Raw genomic sequence first — 18,287 nt, 5'->3', positions numbered from 1 at the left:
ATAATTAGATGTCCTTTGGCTTTGCTAGTGAGCACTATAGCATAATATTTAGATTAAAACAGTGTAATAACGACACTAGAAAAATACATCCTGGTTACATGATGAATTCCTCCTTTTCCTTGTTATTCGTGGTATCCTGGGGTGGCCTACTGGAGAAAAAATACTATTTGATTCTCCCTGGGTGGTCAGACAGGACTTGTAAAGACTCTTGTTTGTTTTGTGTTGAGGCTTCAAAGGCATGCAGGCTTTCCTACATAAAGATGTACTAAGAAAATAGGAATTTTTTTGAAGTTGCTATGTATAAAGGGAAATTCAGAGCAACCATCTTCCTTTAGAACTACAAGCTAATGTGATTAGAGGGTCCCTTTTCACCAGGCGTCTTTGTTGTTTCCATCTTGAATCATTACCACCGGTCTGATGGGGGAAATTTGTGCTTAAAAAAACATCTTCATCTGTTTTTCTATTTCTTTAACCATCATACAAACACAGCCTTTCATTTTTAAAACTTCATTCATTGTGCATATTTAGATTTTGTAAGAACTAAAAATCTGAGTGGGGTGTGCATGTGTGTGTCTATAATTCAGGACTCTGGAGGTTTGTGCTGCCCAAACATATTCCAGGCCACGTGACCTGCACATTCCAATTAGTAAGGCCCTCCTGCTGTGGAGTGGGAGACAAGTTTGGATTGGGGTTAGGGCTGGCTAAATGTAGGATACTTTTTACTGCAGCCTTTGCAGAACTCCCTTATTATCGCCTCGGGGTCAGTGAGCACTTGGGGAAGCAAGTGTCTTGTGTGCAGTTATTTTTTTTCCTGCTGGGTGGTGTGTGTCGGCCATTTTATTTACTCATGCTTCTTTTTTCCCTTTCATAAAATTTTTAAACATTTTAAAAGCTTTTTTTTTTAATTTATGTTTTTAATTGAAGTACAGTAGATTTGCAGTGTGGTGTTAGGAAAGCGTACAGCAGAGTGATTCAGTTATATCAATATGTAGCTGTCCATGTATCCATGTATCTATTCATAAAATTAATTGTATGTGATGGGGGAGGTCGGTAGTGCTGAATTATTTTAAGCCTGGAGGGAGCAGAGCAGCTGTGTCCTACATCAGACCACTGATCTATCTAATCGGTTATGTTGCCACCTGATTCACTGGACGAGTGTGCGTAGCCAATTAGGTGAATCCCTATAAGGAAAGAAGATTGACCTTGGACCCAGAGAGCCAGACAGTTGCTTTATGCAGGGGATTCTCTTACTGAAGCTGCTTCACGGCCTTGGCCTAATAGGAATGTCGGATTTCTAATCCCTAGAAAATTATTGCTCCTTAAAAAAAAATAGCCACGGTGTGAAATAGTTGAATCTTTCATGACTTACCAAGAACTTTGCTTTTGGAACCAGGTGCTGAGAAAATAAGTAGTTTGGGGCTGTAGCCTCTAAAAATTTTAAGCGAGATCAAAACCTCCCAGCTTCCTCCTTGTATCCAGACATAACCTGGGTTTTTCTGTTAAACAAGGAATATTAGAGAAAGGAAAATATAAAATTTTAAGTAAAAACATTAGGAAGATAGACTCATTTTTCTGGGCAGTCTATTAGGCAATTATTTTATAGTCAAGAACATTTTCACAAAATATCAGATTTTTTTGAAAAGATAAGTCTGGGCACAGAAAACAAGCTTAAGCCTTGAGGTAATCATGCCTGTCTTTTAAGTCCTGGGGTCAGAGTTCACAGTGGCCCTGATGTGATGCTACCAGCAACAGGATGGTGCTCAGTAAATCACCCAGGGTGTATGCGAAGAACTTCCCGTTTGGGGTCAGCCAGCTCCTGATTTAGATCTATGGCTTTGCTACAGCTGGTTGTGTGACCTTGCGCAAGTCCCTGTGCAACTCTCAGCCACAGCCTTCTGTTGCCATCAATTTTTGCCTTACTAAAGGGTTTTAGAAGTTCAGTTAAATAAACTACAGAAAAGAACTCTGTAGGGTCTAGCACGTATACTCCCGTTACCTCTCTTTTCTTCTGATCCCAGGACTAGTGTAGCTTTGTCCTGTCAGCTCTGGGAGTCACTCTGGAACACATCTAAAAACCCTTCCTTTTCCAGATAATGAAGTCTGGGTCCAGAAACGGGGAGTGACGGGCTTAGGTCCTTAGTGAGGGACCAGCAGAACTGGAGCTGAAAACCATGCCTTACTGGATGCTTCCAGTTTTACTCCAGGTTAGGAGGAGGGCTTCTCTCTCCAGAATGAGCCCCTGGCATGGCTCCAGAGCAGTCAAGCCCAAGGCCCGTCTTAGGAGTATTGTTTAAGAAACAATCAGCTCTCCGAAATTTCCTCTAAGAACCTTCAAGGTAGACATAACCGCTCTGAAACCTTGCTCTGCTGTGTGTTCCTTCCATTTACTCTTACAACTTCTGACTCAGTTTCCTTTTCTCTCCCAGCGCTCCCAAGTGACTACAGAAGCCTCGACACCCAGCGTGATCAGGTAAGAGACGTCCTGGATGGGGGACAGTTTCCAGATAAATCCCTGACTCCCTTGGTGGTTACTCGTTGCCTCTTGCCCATTTCTGGGCTTCCCCAAAGATTGTAATGGTCACCATTCCCTTATCTCTTTTCCATTTTGCTTTCCTTTGTTTAAGTTTCTTGTTTATGCTATTATTCTATCACAATTTTGATTTTATTTTTATGCATTCATACATGCATGTTGTAACCCTTCAGGACAATGGTTGCCCATGAGGACGGTGGCTGGGTGCATGGTGGATGTCAACTCTATCTGTAATGTTTAAAAGTTTTTTTTCAATATGTGTCTCTAAAAGATAAGAACTTTTGTTTTTTTAGAAACATAAACAGAACACTATTTTCACACCTAAAACAATAGCAATAATTCCTTTATATCAAGTATGTAGTCAATGTTCAATATTCTTATTATATAGCCAGATACTGTAAAAACAAATCTCTTAGGGATATAAAATAGAACAGGAATGCTACGGCTAGCGCTCCTGTTGTCAAAGTAGATCCCAAGCGTTATCACAATGAACAATGGTTTTTTTTTTATCTCATTTTTTGGTTCCTATATGAGATGACGGGTGTTAACTGGATGTTAAGTAAACTTAGTGTAATCATTTCACAGTGTATGTAAGTCAAATCATTATACTGTACGTGTTAAACTTACACAAGACTGTATGTTAATTGTATCTCAGTAAAACTGGGGGAGATTTAAAAAATAAAAGCAAAAAAAAATTTTGTTATTTCAAATATTTGGAGGTACCAGAAGTGTAGTGAGACCGGCATCATTAGCCTTACCAGGAAATTTGTTAGAAATGCAAATAGTTGAGCTTTACCCAGGAAGGAGTGGATCAGAAACTTTGGCAGTGGGGGTGGTTAAGGAGCCCTCCAGGTGATTCAAATATCTGGTAGAGTTATGTTACCCACTGACCCAAAGAAAATAGAAATTGTGTGCTCTCTACACATTGTATTTTTAAAAAAGTTTACTTCTTAACCGGAGCAAAATTGCTTTACAATATTGTGTTGGTTTCTGCCACACAACAACACAAATCAGCCATAATTATACGTATACATCTCCCTCTTGAGCCTCCTTCCCCTACCCCTACTCCATCCCTCTAAGTCATCACAGAGCTGGGCACATTATATGGCAACTTCTCACCAGCTATCTATTTTACACGTAACTATTTGGCACACACAACTATTTGGTCATCCTGAGACCCTCAGAATACCTAAGATGGTGCACTTATACCCCGAATACTGTGATATAGTAACAAATATATTTTTGGCCGGATATCCTAAACCTCATGTAATTTCCTAAGAGATGAGCAACATTGGTTATTGTCCTAGCTCTTGGCCGGATATCCTAAACCCCATGTAATTTCCTAAGAGATGAGCAACATTGGTTATTGTCCAAATGACCAGATAGAGCTCTGGAGTGGAGAAGGTGAAAAGACCATCTTTTGTTATTGGGAAAAAAAACCCTTTAAACCACTGCTGAGTTTATGTTAATGAGGTGATAATTTTGGAAAGCCCTGAAATATGGAGGTAGGTTGCCAGGGGAACCAACCTTCTCTTTGGGAATTGGTACTTTTAGCCCCGCCCACTGGCTGCCAGGAAGGGCAGTGAGCCTGAAGGTTGAGCGCAGCACTTGTGGTCAATGATGCAATCAACCCTGCTTTACGTGCTTACGTAAGAAGACCGCCCTTGAAGAAGCCTATGGGTGGTGTTTGGTGAGCGGCTCCCTTGAGTATGTGGTGGAGGGAGGTTGGCGTCCTGGACACAGGTGGAAGCTTCACACACTCTGCCCTGTACCTCTCTCTGTTCCATTTGGCTGCCTGTACCTGGGCTGTGTCCTTGATGATAAACCACCAGTCCGGTGAGTAAACTGTTTTCTTGAGTTGTGTGAGCCGTTCTAGTAAATTGTGAAGCCTGAAGGAGGGGGTCGTGGGACACCTCCTCCCCGCCGCCCCCACCGACTTACATTGGTGGGTCAGAAGCTCTGGCTGCAACCTGAACTTGAAATTGGTGTCTGCAATGGGGAGCGAGCAGTCTTGTAGGCCGGAGGCCTAAACCTGTGAGGCTTGTGTTAATTTGGGGCAGTTAGGGTCAGAATTGAATTAAAGTACAAGACATCCACTCCGTGCCTGTCGAGAATTGGAAAATTGCTTGGTGTGGGAAAGCCTGCATATTTGGCGTCAGAAGTGGTATGCAGGTAAAGAGAAATAGGGGTTTTGCTTTTCGTTTTCATTTTATTAAATATTAATACACTCTTTAAAAGTTAACTTTCCATTTAGTTATTACAACATATTGACACTGCCCTGTGTACACATCCTTGAGTGTTTTACACCCAACAGTTTGTATCTCCTTTTCAATCACCAAGATGGCGTCTGGGGTTTCATGGCCTCCTAGGCCCGGTTCCAAGCGTGCTCCCGCCCCTAGCTGTGGAGAGCTTCAGATTTAGCCTGCTTCCACATTAGGAAGCGTGCATGGTAGCAGGCGGTGGAAGTAATGACTAGAGCTTTTTGCAACAGGACAGCCTGGGTGAAATTAGAGGAAATTAGAGCTCTAATGTCTTTGAGTGGATTTGGTAGAGAAACCAGCTTCTTTTGAAAAAACAAAACAAAACAAAACACATACTTCTAAAGCTGTGGTTTTCATCTTCTGGTTGTGTAGCGGACTCACCTAGCAGGCTTTTAAGAAACACCGGTCACCTGCCCTGAACTCGAGAGTTTCCGTTTTCAACTGAGCTGGGGGTAGGGAGCGGAGGGACGCGAACGGGGAGGTTCCCAGCGCCATGTTGGTTTGAAGGCTTTCCAGGTGATGCTAATTGCAGTCCTGATTAAGAACCCCTAGGTTTGGTTTGGGATTCAGATGAGAAAGAAGGTAAGAGATCCTGCAAGTATACTTCCAAGGGGTCTTACCCTTCAAAAGAGTAAATGGTTTTCAAACTGAGTCTTAAGCTGTTAGTGGCCTGGTTTGGTTAAGTGTTTTTCTGCCAGTCTAACTTTTTTATTTTCAGCTGATGCTGCACTTTTGCACATTTTTGGCCAGTTTGTTCTAGGTGAGGGGATTTGACTGAACTTTGTCGACTCATTTGTATGTGTGCTGGAGGAGGGTTTTCCTATAGCATATAAATAATAACCCCTCTCACATCTGTGATTCTTTTTATGGTTCCAGGGAAGGAACTCAGAGGGACTGATTTTGCAGCGTGAAGTATTTCAGTTTTTCTAAGGTATCAGTGCAGCCAGAGCCTTCCTTGCAGTCCCAGAGTTAACCTAAAGGAAAGATTGAGCTGTATTTGTGTTTGAGTGTTGAAATATTCCATGGAAAAAGGAAAGGGGAACAAGTTCCACCACTAATTTTTCTTGGCAGGCCTTATTCCCTCCCCTCACCCCCCCACCAAATTTCTGGCAAGTGCGATTAGAAATTGACTTGCAGGATTTGCTCACACTAGCTTCCCAAGACATCTTTTGCTTGCTTGCTGCTGACTAGCAGTAGTTAATTTGCTATCTCTCACACGTGTTATCCAAAAATCACAGAACTCATTAGCAATAAACAGCATGAACTTGGTGGGTCACATTTGGAGGATTAGCCAGATGTAAATCTGAGTTGCACTTGGGAGGTTTCCTGTGCCTCATTTTAAAAATAAATAGAACTCTAGCCTTGAGTAGAAACAGATCTTTTTTTTTTTTTTTTTTTAATGAACTATCTTACTGGAAAACAAATTTTATTTTTCCAATTAAAAAATACGGGAAGGAGATAAGCTTTTCTTGATGCCAGTGCTTATTTGATTTCATGCCCTTTCCTTCTCCTTGCTGATGGCAGATGTGGCAGAAATAAAGACCCAGTTCCATTGTTGAAGATGGGAGAAAAATGTAATCAATTCAAGAATTTATTTATTCTTAATTGACAGCAGAGGTTTAAAACTTGATTGGTCGGTGGACTCTTTAACATGCCTTTTAGGAAAATAAACATTTGTGTATTTCCCCAGCCATTTTGTGTACCCATCACTACCCTGCAGGATATGGAGGTATTGGCCATGAAGATGATTCTTAGACCTTTTAAATAATGTTTCTCACTAAGCAGTTGAAAGAGGTAGTTTTCATGTGGTTACAATGTATGATTTATGTGATTAGAAAATTTCTGTTTTCTGTTGATATGCAAACTTGCAGCTATGTTACCGGATATGCATATGCCACCTTGTTTTTAATTCCAGCAGAACTTTTACCAGAATGAAATAAATACCTTACCTTTGAAGAATCAGAAAAATAATTCAAATTTATTGAAACTTTTTGTGTTTATCTTTCTAGATCATACTACATCAGATGAGTACACAAGTGCCCAGGGGTTGGCTCTTCCAAGTAGAGATTATGTTTCGTGCAGACACATGAGTTGAGTTATAGAGACCTGCTAGAGACTTCCCATGAGTTGATTTTCATCATCCTGGTTTCTCGTACTCCCCAGATTCAACAGTTATCACACTAACTTCTGTTTTCTGTTTATTGCAAAAATGTAACCTCCTGAGTAAGACTTCTGTGTTATCACAGCCAGTACAGGACTGTCAGTTGTCTTGTCCTGCTTTCTGCCTATGAAATCACTTAAGCATTTTCTATTTATCCTTAGTCCCTAGGTCAAGTTAACGATGTGTGTTTCTGTTTTCTAGAGAGAAAGATAATTTGCCCCATTAGCTTTAATGTAGTGTTTCGGAAGAAATAGATGGTCAGACCTGGAGCAGGCTCACTTCTCAGGACTCAGGACCGAAGCACTCTTTTTTTGAAACTTCTGTTAACTGAAGGTGTCATGAGGGATGTGAGAGAAATGAAAAATATTTGTTCTTCCTTACTTTCGAAGAACTTTCTCCCCTTAAAAGTGCTATGGTAGCAGGTAATAGAACAGTTCAATAAGGAAAGCTGCAAGGGAGGGCAAAGAGAAAGAAAAAAATGAAAACAAAATGAAGTATCAGAAACAAATAGTTCTCTCCATATTCATATCATATCCATACATCCTGAGAAACGGATACTGAAGTGGCAGAACCAGATTGCCTCTTCGTCCCTCTGATCTAATTAAATGTATTTTCACGTAAAAAGGATAACAAAGTTAGATCTTAATGGGATTAACCTAAGTGAAATATATCAGGCCCTGCTTTGACGTTAAAGATTATGGATGGCTCAAGTTCCATTGTGAGATGGTAGGTTTGGATCCTGTAATTTTTGCTCTTGCTACTTTGCTGAAAATACCAAAGTTCCCAACAGAACTTCCAGGTTATATGACTGAGACTTGGAATACGAGTTTGATTAGTTTTCCCTTTAATTTTGGGGGAGGTTAATTTTTACTCTTTCATAATGAAGCGAAAACAGGAAAGGGAGCTTTTTTAGAAAGACAAGGCAGTGTTGATATCTCCTTACGGTCTGTCTTGCTCAGAACTACCTAGATGAACTGTTTTTTTAGTCCAGGTTCACTGGTACCTGCCTGCTTCTCCTTTTCCTTTGTATGTGTTGTAGTTGCTCAATAATAATGTTTTGGTGGTAAAAATCTGCATAAAATTTATCATTTAACGAAGCTGTGTGTACAGTTCACTGGTATTAAGTGCTCATGTTGTTGTGCAACCATCACCACCATCCATCTGCAGAACTTTTTCATCTTAAACTGAAACTCCTTACCCTTAGACACTTTACTCCCTGTGCTGACCTACCCCCGGGGCCCTGGCGATCACCAGTCTACTTTGTTTCTATGAATTTGACTATTCTAAAGACCTCTGAATGGAATCATACAGTATTTTCCTTTCTGTGACTGACTTCACTTAGCAGAGTGTTCTTACGGCTCATCTATGCTGTAACGTGTATCAGAATGTCCTTCGTTTATAAGAATGGATAATATTCCATGGTATGTGTATACCACACTTTGTTTTCCCATTTGTTAGTGGGGTAAGAGGGTTTCTGAAACCTTTTGGCTATTGAGAATAATGCTAAGGACACCGGTGTATAAATATCTGTTTGAATTCCTCAACATTTTTGAGGTACATTTTCTCCCCATGAGAAATGTCTTTCCAATTTAGTAATACTGATCTGAGTTTGATATTAACTTAGTGACTTAAAATATTGTTTATAATAAAGCCTTTTATGTAGCACAACTGGAATTAGTACACCTGGTATGAGTTATGAAGTATGAAGTATAACGGACTGGTAAACACAGGGCAATGAAAACTCTTTTAGAACACATCTGACTATTCAGTCAGTCAGTCAGTTCAGTCACCCAGTCATGTCCGACTCTTTGTGACCCCATGAATCGCAGCATGCCAGGCCTCCCTGTCCGTCACCAACTCCTGCAGTTCACCCGAACTCATGTGCATCGAGTTGGTGATGCCATCCAGCCATCTCATCCTCTGCCGTCCCCTTCTCCTCCTGCCCCCAATTCCTCCCAGCATCAGGGTCTTTTCCAGTGAGTCAGCTCTTTGCATGAGGTGGCCAAAGTATTGGAGTTTCAGCCTTAGCATCAGTCCTTCCAGTGAACGCCCAGGACTGATCTCCTTTAGGATGGACTGGTTGGATCTCCTTGCAGTCCAAGGGACTCTCAAGAGTCTTCTCACCACAGTTCAAAAGCATCAATTCTTCGGCGCTCAGCTTTCTTCACAGTCCAACTCTCACATCCATACATGACCACTGGAAATGTGGCCTGTTTTCATGATAAAGACCCACTGCAAGAGACTTGAAAAAAAATAACAACAGAAACAGATTTATTTTAAAGATCGTGCGTTTGAGCATCTTCATGAAAAGAAGTGTTGCTGCATGACCTCTAGAAAAAAATCAAACTATAATAATAACTTGAAAAATATTTTATTAACCAAAATTGTCCAAGAAAAATAATCTTTTGATTAACCAAAAGCATCCAAGCTGAATACAATCCAGGGTTTGGGATGTGTGTCTCCTTCACTAGAGGAGAGTCAGGTTTCTGTCTTGAAATGTAGAGTAATAGCTCATACTGCTGGCACAGGCCTCCTGAAGGTACATTTCCCACCCTCACAATCTTGGTATTTTCACTGTCTTTATTTTCTGGAACAAACTTGAGATGGTAATTCTTTCAGATACCTTAAGTGTAGCTAGACAGAGACAAGCTCCTTCTTGTAGTTATTACTATTTACTGAGCATGAACCATATGTCAGCTATATTATTACTAGCTAACATGTATTCAGGCTTCCCTGCTGGCTCAGTGGTAAAGAATTTGTCTACAGTGCAGGAGATGTGGGTTCGATCCCCAGGTTGGGAAGATCCCCTGGAGGAGGAAATGGCAACCCACTCCAGTATTCTTGCCTGGGAAACCCCATGGACAGAGGAGCCTGGTGGGCTTCAGTCCACGGGGTGGCAAAAGTCGGACACTACTTAGTGACCAAACAGCAACATTTATTCAGTGCTTGGCATATATTGGGCATTATTTTAAACTATATATATATTGTAATTATTTGATCTTAGAAATATCTTAATGCATTTGACACCGGCATAACTTCATTTTATAAATGAGGAAAGTGAGGCACAAGTTATCTTGATTGAGAACACAGAAATTGGCAGAGTAGAACTGGAACTCAGGCGTCCGACTTCAGACCTTGTTCTTTCACTCCCGTGCTGTACTGACCTGAGTACACATGAGTGCATACTTATGAGGCCTGTGGGCAACATTCTCTGGAGGACAAATTCTTTTTGAGAAGAATAACAGTTTATAAAGCTACAAGTTGTGTGTGTCCGTCTAGAAACCCATGCCATATTAAATGATCATGGAGAAGTTTAGACGTTCAACATCAAAGAACCAAGGTTTCTATTAAATATGGTGACCTTTGTTTCCCCTTTAAAGGTGAACACATTTTGTAAAAACTGATATTCAAAAAGATCATGCTTAGGAATATTGAGAAAGAATTTAATATAATTGTAAAAGGTCTTATTACTTCACTAGGAATTCATATTTTGCAAAGAGATTACCAGAAATATGTATTAAGAATCAGCCTTACTCAGAAATTTGGTATTACAGAGTTTGTAAGGAACACCTACTTAGGTATAAGTAGACCACTTATAAATCTCTATATAAAAAGAGACTTCTAAAAAAATAAAAATAAAGAGATTTCTCTTAACAGAAGGTATTGGGGGTTTAAAAGTATTTGTAGCCACTTTCATTTAAATATATCTATGGGCCATTATTTACATCAGTTAGCAAGTGAATGAGCCTTTTAAATGAGAGGTTTTAATTCTTAATGCTCATGGTGAGTTTTAAAGAGTTCATTAAAGCTGAAGGAACATTCATTGGGCAACAGTTACCAGGCCTTTTGCTAGATGCCAAGGCTTTAAAAACAGTTAAGGAATAATTGTTACTTTTAAGGTCTGCTTAACCTGTGAGCTGCAGAAGAGAAGACTTCTTTATTCTCTTGAGTAAAAAGATTAGGACTATACCGTTCGTTAGATAGGTGTTTGGCTCTGAAGGTCGAATAGGAGTTTTCCAGGCAGACAAAATAGAGTGAAGGGGGTGAATGGTCTCAGGCTGAGGAAAAGTCAGGTACAGGGACACTGAAAGAAGCAGCAGCGTGACATGTTCAGCAGGCCTTAAATAGAGAATCAGTTACAGTGTAAAGACCACAGGCTTAGGCACAAGTTTTAAAAACTAGTCCTGGTTTTACCAACTTTAAAAAGACAAACTCAGATACTTTGGTTTCTGCTTTGAGGATTAAAAATAATGCATGTAAATTGTTCAGTACAGAACAATATAATGACATAGGGTTTTGCACCGATAGTGTCAATTATTTTTTCATTTGTCTTTTGATTTATTGCTTTGGACAATAAATTTGCGTGGTTCATAACCCCAGAAAGTAGAAGAAGCTCCCATCTTTGTGCCTTGTCAAGTTCCTCCTTTTCAACCCCCCCAGGAAGCCACTGTTCTTCATTTCTTGTGTATCCTTCCATTGTCCCTTCAGGTTGCAGGGAAATGTGAATACCGTTTCAGAACTTGCAGCTTTTACACAAAAGGTAGCGTATTACACACGTTGTATAGTACTGTCCTCTTTGTTTTCACTTAGCCGTACTTCTTAATGGTCTTTCATATCAATTTATAGGGAGTTTCCTCGCCCTTTTTAAAAAGTGCTACTTTATTTTGATACAGCTTGACTCAAGAAATGGCAGTAACAGTATAGAGTTCCCACCTGCTCTTTACCCAGCTTCCTCTATGATACTCTTATATAACGGTGGGTCATCGTCAAAACCTGGAAACTGACGTTGGTACAATGCTGTGAACTCAGGTCGTGACCTTATTTGATTTTATATGCATATTTTTATTCTTGCCTGCACAGCCTGTGGGATCTTAGTTCCCCGACCAGGGTTGGAACCTGTGCCCCCATAGTGGAAGTGCAGAATTTAATTGCTGGACCACCAGGGAAATCCCTGCATGCATATTTTTAGACTCATTTCTTTTTGTGTAGGGATATATATTTTGGTGAGATTTTATCATCCTTATATATTCAAGTAACCATGAGCACAGTCAGGGTACAGAACTAATTGTTCCCTCTTCATGAAGGAACTCCCTTCTGCTCCTTTTTAATAATCACATCCTTTCCCCAATCCTAACTCTGGCAGCTGCTGATGAATGCATGGATTTCATGTGTGCTTGCTTTAAGACAGCCCCACCATATATTATACCTTCCTCAAGGGTAAGAAACCTGCTTGCAACCTGTTTTCTTCCCTACAGGCCTGAGCGCTTAATGGGTACTTAATAGTGACTTGTTGAAGCAGAAGAATCAAAAGCAAAACAAAGTCAAGCCCAAAAGACAATTCAGAGTTGAAAAACACATGAGTCAGGATAATTTGCTTTCCAAAAGAACGAAAGTTCAGATGCTCTTCAGTAGAAAGTCGTCAATGTGAATTAAGTGATAATTTATTATTTCTTTCTTGGCAAGACTCAGTAAACCTTAAGTGCTCATGATCAGAAACAGTTTTTCTAAAACATCACTTTACACTTTTCAAAGCATTTTCATAGATTTTTCCCTGTAAGGCCCTCTGTCATAGTGACATGATGGAAAGCTTCTCTGGTTGACACTCGAAAACGGGGTGGCAGAGGGAAGGAAGTGAATGCTGCTTAGTTTTTTCTTCCCAACAGCTCTCACCTTCAGAGAGAGTTGCTGTGCTTGTTTTAACAGAAGAGGTTTTCCCTTACAGAAGAGGTTTAGTAATGCCTCTGGTCAGTTTACAACTGAGGATTCCAAACTGCACACATCGCTTCTCCATTGTGAAGCTTACCTTAGGGAATATGAATTCTTATTTGACTCCTAAAGTGAAAGTCGCTCAGTTATGTCTGACTTTGTGACCCCATGGACTGTACAGTCCAAGGAATTCTCCAGGCCAGAATACTGGAGTGGGTAGCCTTTCTCTTCTCCAGGGAATCTTCCCAACCCAGGGATCGAACCCAGGTCTCCCACACTGCAGGTGGCTTCTTAACCAGCTGTGCCAGAAGGGAAGCCCAAGAATACTGGAGTGGGTAGCCTGTTCCTTCTCCAGGGGATCTTCCTGACCCAGGAATCGAACTGGGTTCTCGTGCATTGCAGGCGGTTTCTTTACCAACTGAACTATTTGACTCCTAACCCTTTAAAAAAAAAACGGTGGTGGCAGTGGTGTTTAAGTACATTGCGTGCTCCATCGCTCAGTCATGTGCGACTCTTTGTGACCCATGAACTGTAGCCCGCCAGACTCCTCTGTCCATGGGATTTTTCAGAGAAGAATACTGGAGTGGGTTGCCATTTCCTCCTCCAGAGACTCTGCCCAACTCAGGGATAGAAGCTGTGTCTCTTGAATCACCTTCATTGACAGGTGGATTCTTTACCACCGAGCCACCGGGAAGCCCATTGAAGTACACTACTCATTTGTAAAAGACATATACCATAGTAGTTTATAGACATGGTAATGGGCTTTGGAGTCAGCTAGACTTCTGTCCAAATCCCAGGTCAGTCATCCTCTATCTTTGCTGACCATGGCTACACTTCTACTTATTAAAGTTTCAGGTAATCAGCTATAAGATGGTAGTTCCTCCATCAGTTTGAACAATTTTAGAATAATTGGAATAAAGCCTACAGGGCACTTGGCATCATGTCTGATAGCTATTATTCCTCCGATAAACAGCACCTATTATATGTGAATCTTCATTTTACTGACTTTCTGCTGCCAGTTTTAAGGAAATATTAAGATTGTGTTATGTGCAAAATGTACTATTGGTGGAGCTAACGTAGCTACACCATGGCTCGATTTTTAAACTTGGAAATTTAGAATGCATTTTTCCTGTAAAGTTTAAAAATTTATCACTCAAGTTGTTGTGTTTCCACATCTAAAGTTGCCATTCCACACCACCCGCACCCGCCAAGTTCATAACTTTGGTCTGTGAATGAGTAGATTTTTCAGAAATGAAGAATTTGTATCTATAGCATGGGACAACTGAGAAAGTATTATTTGTAGCTTAGCTCTTACTAAGCTTCTGGTAATCTTATCACTATATACTGATGGACATTCATGACCTGAGAGATGGTCCATTGGAGAAGCAGGTAGCTGGTGTGTGTGTGTGGGTGGGGGGTACTCATTGTATACAGCTCTTGTAATAATAAAAGATAATTAAGTGCAATCAACAGGCTTTGCAGTCACATCCTTCGAATTGTTCAGAGAATGTGCTTAAGCTCTGCTTAGAGCGATGTTTGTTTACTTAGGGTGAGACTGACAGTTGAGGTATCAGTGAGAAGCATTTGTATGACAGTGACAGACTGCAGAGAGCTCTTTCCTGTGTTACAGATTGCTAGGAAATTGGATAGGACCTCCTGAGAAATTCTATCCCAAGCCTTCCCTCAAGAGGAGGCTGCGACATCCATTAGAAAGGCGGTGGGGGTGGGGTGGACACCTGGGGGCTCCCAGGGAGTGAGTTGCCCTCCCATCCAGTATGGTGTGTGAAGCCCCCTGTACATAGGGGCGCTCTGCACAGCATAGCGATTGCTCTGCTTAGCTCAGCATGGAAAATGTGTCAATGTTCCCTTGAGAGCCTCTTGGACTTCTCAGACAACTTGATCATAAAGGCAGCTTGCTTGGCAGTGCTCATCAGAAGTCTAAATGATGGAGTTTAGCGCTGAAACAGAACAGTGGCTCTCAACACTAGATGCTGATAAGATGGGAATTTTCTTTAACCTTCCAGATGATTCTGCCGTACAGCTGGGGTTAAGAGCCACTGGGATAAAGAGAAAACCCTCTGACAAAATGACAAAAAAGCCAGAAAGCCCTCCCACCTACAATGGGTAGCTTGGGTCCCCTTATTTCCCAATCAGGCCACTGGTCTTTTCAGTTGGCTGAAATTTCTCTTCCTATTCTGGGTATGGGTCCACTGGGCAGAGATGCTGTTGACTGCCACTGCATCCATCCACCTGCATTTCCTGCTGTGTGGGACACAACTGCTCTGCTTGTCTCACAATGTTTTCCTGTTTACCTCTGAAATCATTTTTTAAAGCCTCCGCCCTCAGGCTTTAAGCAGAAGTGTATGTTACTTTCTAAAGGATATTGCATTTAAATCTTAATAATTTGTCTCCTTCATATAAGAGAAATAACTGTGCAGTGTGGACAAAAGCCCTCTGAGAAAACCATGTGTTTCACATTTACTGCAAATAAGTCATTCCCTCTCTTGCGTTCTCAAAAGTCATAATTTGGAAATCATTCTTTTCCTGTGGAAACCAGAAATCTGTTCCCCACCCCTGCCCCGTCTTTTTGATAGCTGTAATAAAAGTTCCCATAGGCAAGAGCTTTTGATTTGATAGAATGTAGTGGTTGTCTTTCTGGAGAAGCAATGGGAGGTGCCTGGGTGCATTTTTCCCCCCTCAGTTGCATGTGTCTCGTATCCCCTGAACGTCGTGTCCAAGTGTGATGTCACCACGTGTCTTCAGTACATCCCACGTCCTTTTACAAATGCGACTACAGGAGAAACTGAGTGTCCGTAGTATATTTCAGGTACATCCTAAGTGGCCTGCTTCAGAGGCACACATTTCCAAGGTATCTGCTGCCGTTTATTGTCCGGCTTCCAGTTCTTAAATGTCTTTCTGATCACATGGTGCCGTGTTTTGCCTAGGGTGACCTCTCTGTCCTCTTTTAAATGCCTAGGAGTTGGCAACAGTCTCATTTCACTGGTGAGTTTGCTGAAGTGTTATCACAAGACAGCCAGAATGATGGATGAGCTCTTCAGGTAGGGAAATGCTGCCAGCCCGGTTTGTATTTGGTCTACCTCGAGTTCTGCTGCTTAATTTTCTATTTCAGTGACGAGTAATCCCTTTTCCTGTTAGTAGCCAAAATCACATTATAAGAGACTTAAAAATTCTCATTTCCCAGTAGTAGTTCTCACTACAGTAAGCATTTTTATTTCATGTAAGATTGCTCTTTTTTTTTTTTTTTTGTGACATTGGGAGAGATAGACCAATATTTATTTATTTTTTATTTGGGTTTTTTAAAAAGACTTATTTTTTAATTGGAGTAAGATTGCTTTACAATGTTGTGTTAATTTCTGCTGTACAAGGTGACTTGGCTATGTTTGTGTTTGTGTGAGCTATGTATGTGCTCAGTTGCTCAGTCGTGTCCGATCAGCTATATGTATGCATATATCGGCTGCCTCTAGAGCCTCCCTCCCACCCATAGCCCCACTCCCACCCCTCTGGGTCATCGCTGAGCTCCCCGTGCTGTACAGCAGCCTCCTAGTAACTCGGTTTTACACATGGTAGTGTGTATAGAGTAGTCAGTGCTACTCTACCAATTCCTGGACTGATATTTAGATTCCCTAATTTAATTGGAAGAACACAGTAAACATTCTGGTCAAGCTGAGGAGTTAAAGACTGATGGGGAGCAGCCCTGGACTCCATCTGAAAGGACAGCAGTAGGCCTGGAATGTGGTAAGAGACTCCATGAACCTTGACAGTTTTTAACAAGGAGCACTAAAATTTTGCTTGAGAATCTAATGCCTTTGGTAAGTATGGGATCTAGTGAGGCATGCTCATCTCTGCCTCTCCCCATGTATTCCTTTGATCATGTTTGTGCCGTTCTTGAAAGAACCGCATGTCTCTCCCTGACTGGACAGGCCCAGAGATGGAGATAAGTAGGCCCTTCAACAGCCTCCTGTTTTCAAGTTTGTTCTTGCAGGAAGGCCAACAGGGCGGAGGATAGCTCTCTATCTGGGAAGTGCAAGCATGCAGCTACATTTTGTTTTGTAAGACTGCATTTGGACGTGAATAAACCTTAGGTATCTCGGAGCCATGGAGCACCTTTAATTGTTGTTGTTGAATTGCTAAGTCATGTCCAACTCTTTATGACCCCGTGGACTACAGCACACCAGGCTTCCCTATCTTTCATTATCTCCGGGAGCTTGCTCAGACTCATGTCCATTGAGCCGGTGATGCCATCTAACCATCTCATCCTCTGTCGCCCTTAATGCTTTAATAATCGTATTTAACTCTGTCTAGAACTTGGATTTCAACTCTTCTTTCCTAGAGTTTTTTGAGTGGTATGTTGTTCACAAACTCCTAACTTTTATGGATTTAGGATATAAATTCTTATTAGGTTCTCTGCCACTGAATACTAGATATTTAGGAAGTTCACTGCATCTCAAGAGGATGTGATAGTGTGATTGCTTGATCAAGTGTATGGTTGTTGGAGTTTGATTTTATAGATACTGCAGATACTGTTAATGGCAGTGGTCAGATAGGCAGAGTGAATCACTATTTTAAACTAGCAAGAAAACTGACTTTAAATGGAGGTTTCTGATTGCCCAAGGCTGTTTAGCGATGTCAATAATCTTAGAAAAGATGAATTGCAAGTATTACTCATTTTTATTTAGAATTTAATCCTGTGGATAAGCAATGTTTGCCATTCCAAACAGTAATCCTATCGTGCTTGTCACTTAAAGGCCATGTGACCAACTCTGTAATAAGATATGGAAACACATTATACTTAACCTCTTTTGGGATTTGTTCTCTTTTTCTCCATTTTTTTTCCAGTTTATGTCTCCTGATGGTCCAGGAACTCACTGAGATACAACAGTTTTATATTTTGGTTTCTTTGCAGAAAGACAGCAGGGTTCAAATTAAGTTCATAAATATTTTCTTGGCTGCAAATAATTGTTTGCCAAGTGATGATGGAGGTGAGTGAACATGGAACCTAGCCAAGAGTGGGAGGAGAGGAGAGGGGTCTGTATGTGTAGGTAGGTAGATTTCGTATTTCCCATGGCTTGGTTCCATTCTACCATAAAAACTAAAGAAATTATTTGGTTTTCTTCCTGGGATAGTCTATTTGACTGACAAGCCCTGAATCAGCTATTAAATCCCACTGCCCTGGCCTTAGGTTGGCAAGTTCAGATGGACTTCTCTAACTCTTATGTAAGAGTCTCTCCTGCTCCCATCCTCCTCGGCTTAGATTGTCATGGAAATGGAGAAGAAAGAGAGGAATCTGCTTTCCAACTTAGATTTTACTGATTTGGAATTAGGAGTTGGCTTAATTAGATGTTACCTTTTTTTTTTTTCTCAAGAAAAACAGAGGGTGTGTGTGGGAAAAAAAGTGTGACCTAAATTGTTGAACATCTATTTGAAATGGTGTAGTTGAGAAATATTGGTACAACTCTTAGACCAATAATTGTCATGCTAATTACATATTTACTAGGCCAAAATTGAAAACATTTTATTTTGGTATCTTACGGCTTTCAAAGCAATCCAACTTTTTTAAATTAGAGAATTCAGAAAGCAATTAATGCGAGTTAGGTTATATTGAAGCTGG

The 18,287-nt window shown here is 40.8% G+C and overlaps 1 long non-coding RNA gene across 14 annotated transcripts in view; it reads left to right on the top strand.

The window, feature by feature from the left end:
• Positions 1 to 18,287, top strand: part of LOC113881407 — a 527,961-nt gene that overhangs the window by 100,675 nt on the left and 408,999 nt on the right. For 13 of the 14 annotated variants that reach the window (XR_003508031.1, XR_003508027.1, XR_003508030.1 and 10 more), the window contains one exon: positions 2,427 to 2,470. This is a non-coding gene — a long non-coding RNA (uncharacterized LOC113881407). Of the gene's footprint in view, positions 1 to 2,426; positions 2,471 to 15,635; positions 15,718 to 18,287 lie in introns of all 14 variants that reach the window. The other variant, XR_003508023.1, reaches the window with a different exon arrangement.

The sequence above is a fragment of the Bos indicus x Bos taurus genome, chromosome 23 (genome assembly GCF_003369695.1).
Source record: "Bos indicus x Bos taurus breed Angus x Brahman F1 hybrid chromosome 23, Bos_hybrid_MaternalHap_v2.0, whole genome shotgun sequence".
NCBI classification, from domain to species: domain Eukaryota; kingdom Metazoa; phylum Chordata; class Mammalia; order Artiodactyla; family Bovidae; genus Bos; species Bos indicus x Bos taurus.
Note: the sequence above shows the minus strand (reverse complement) of the source record. Positions and strands in the feature narration are given on the sequence as shown.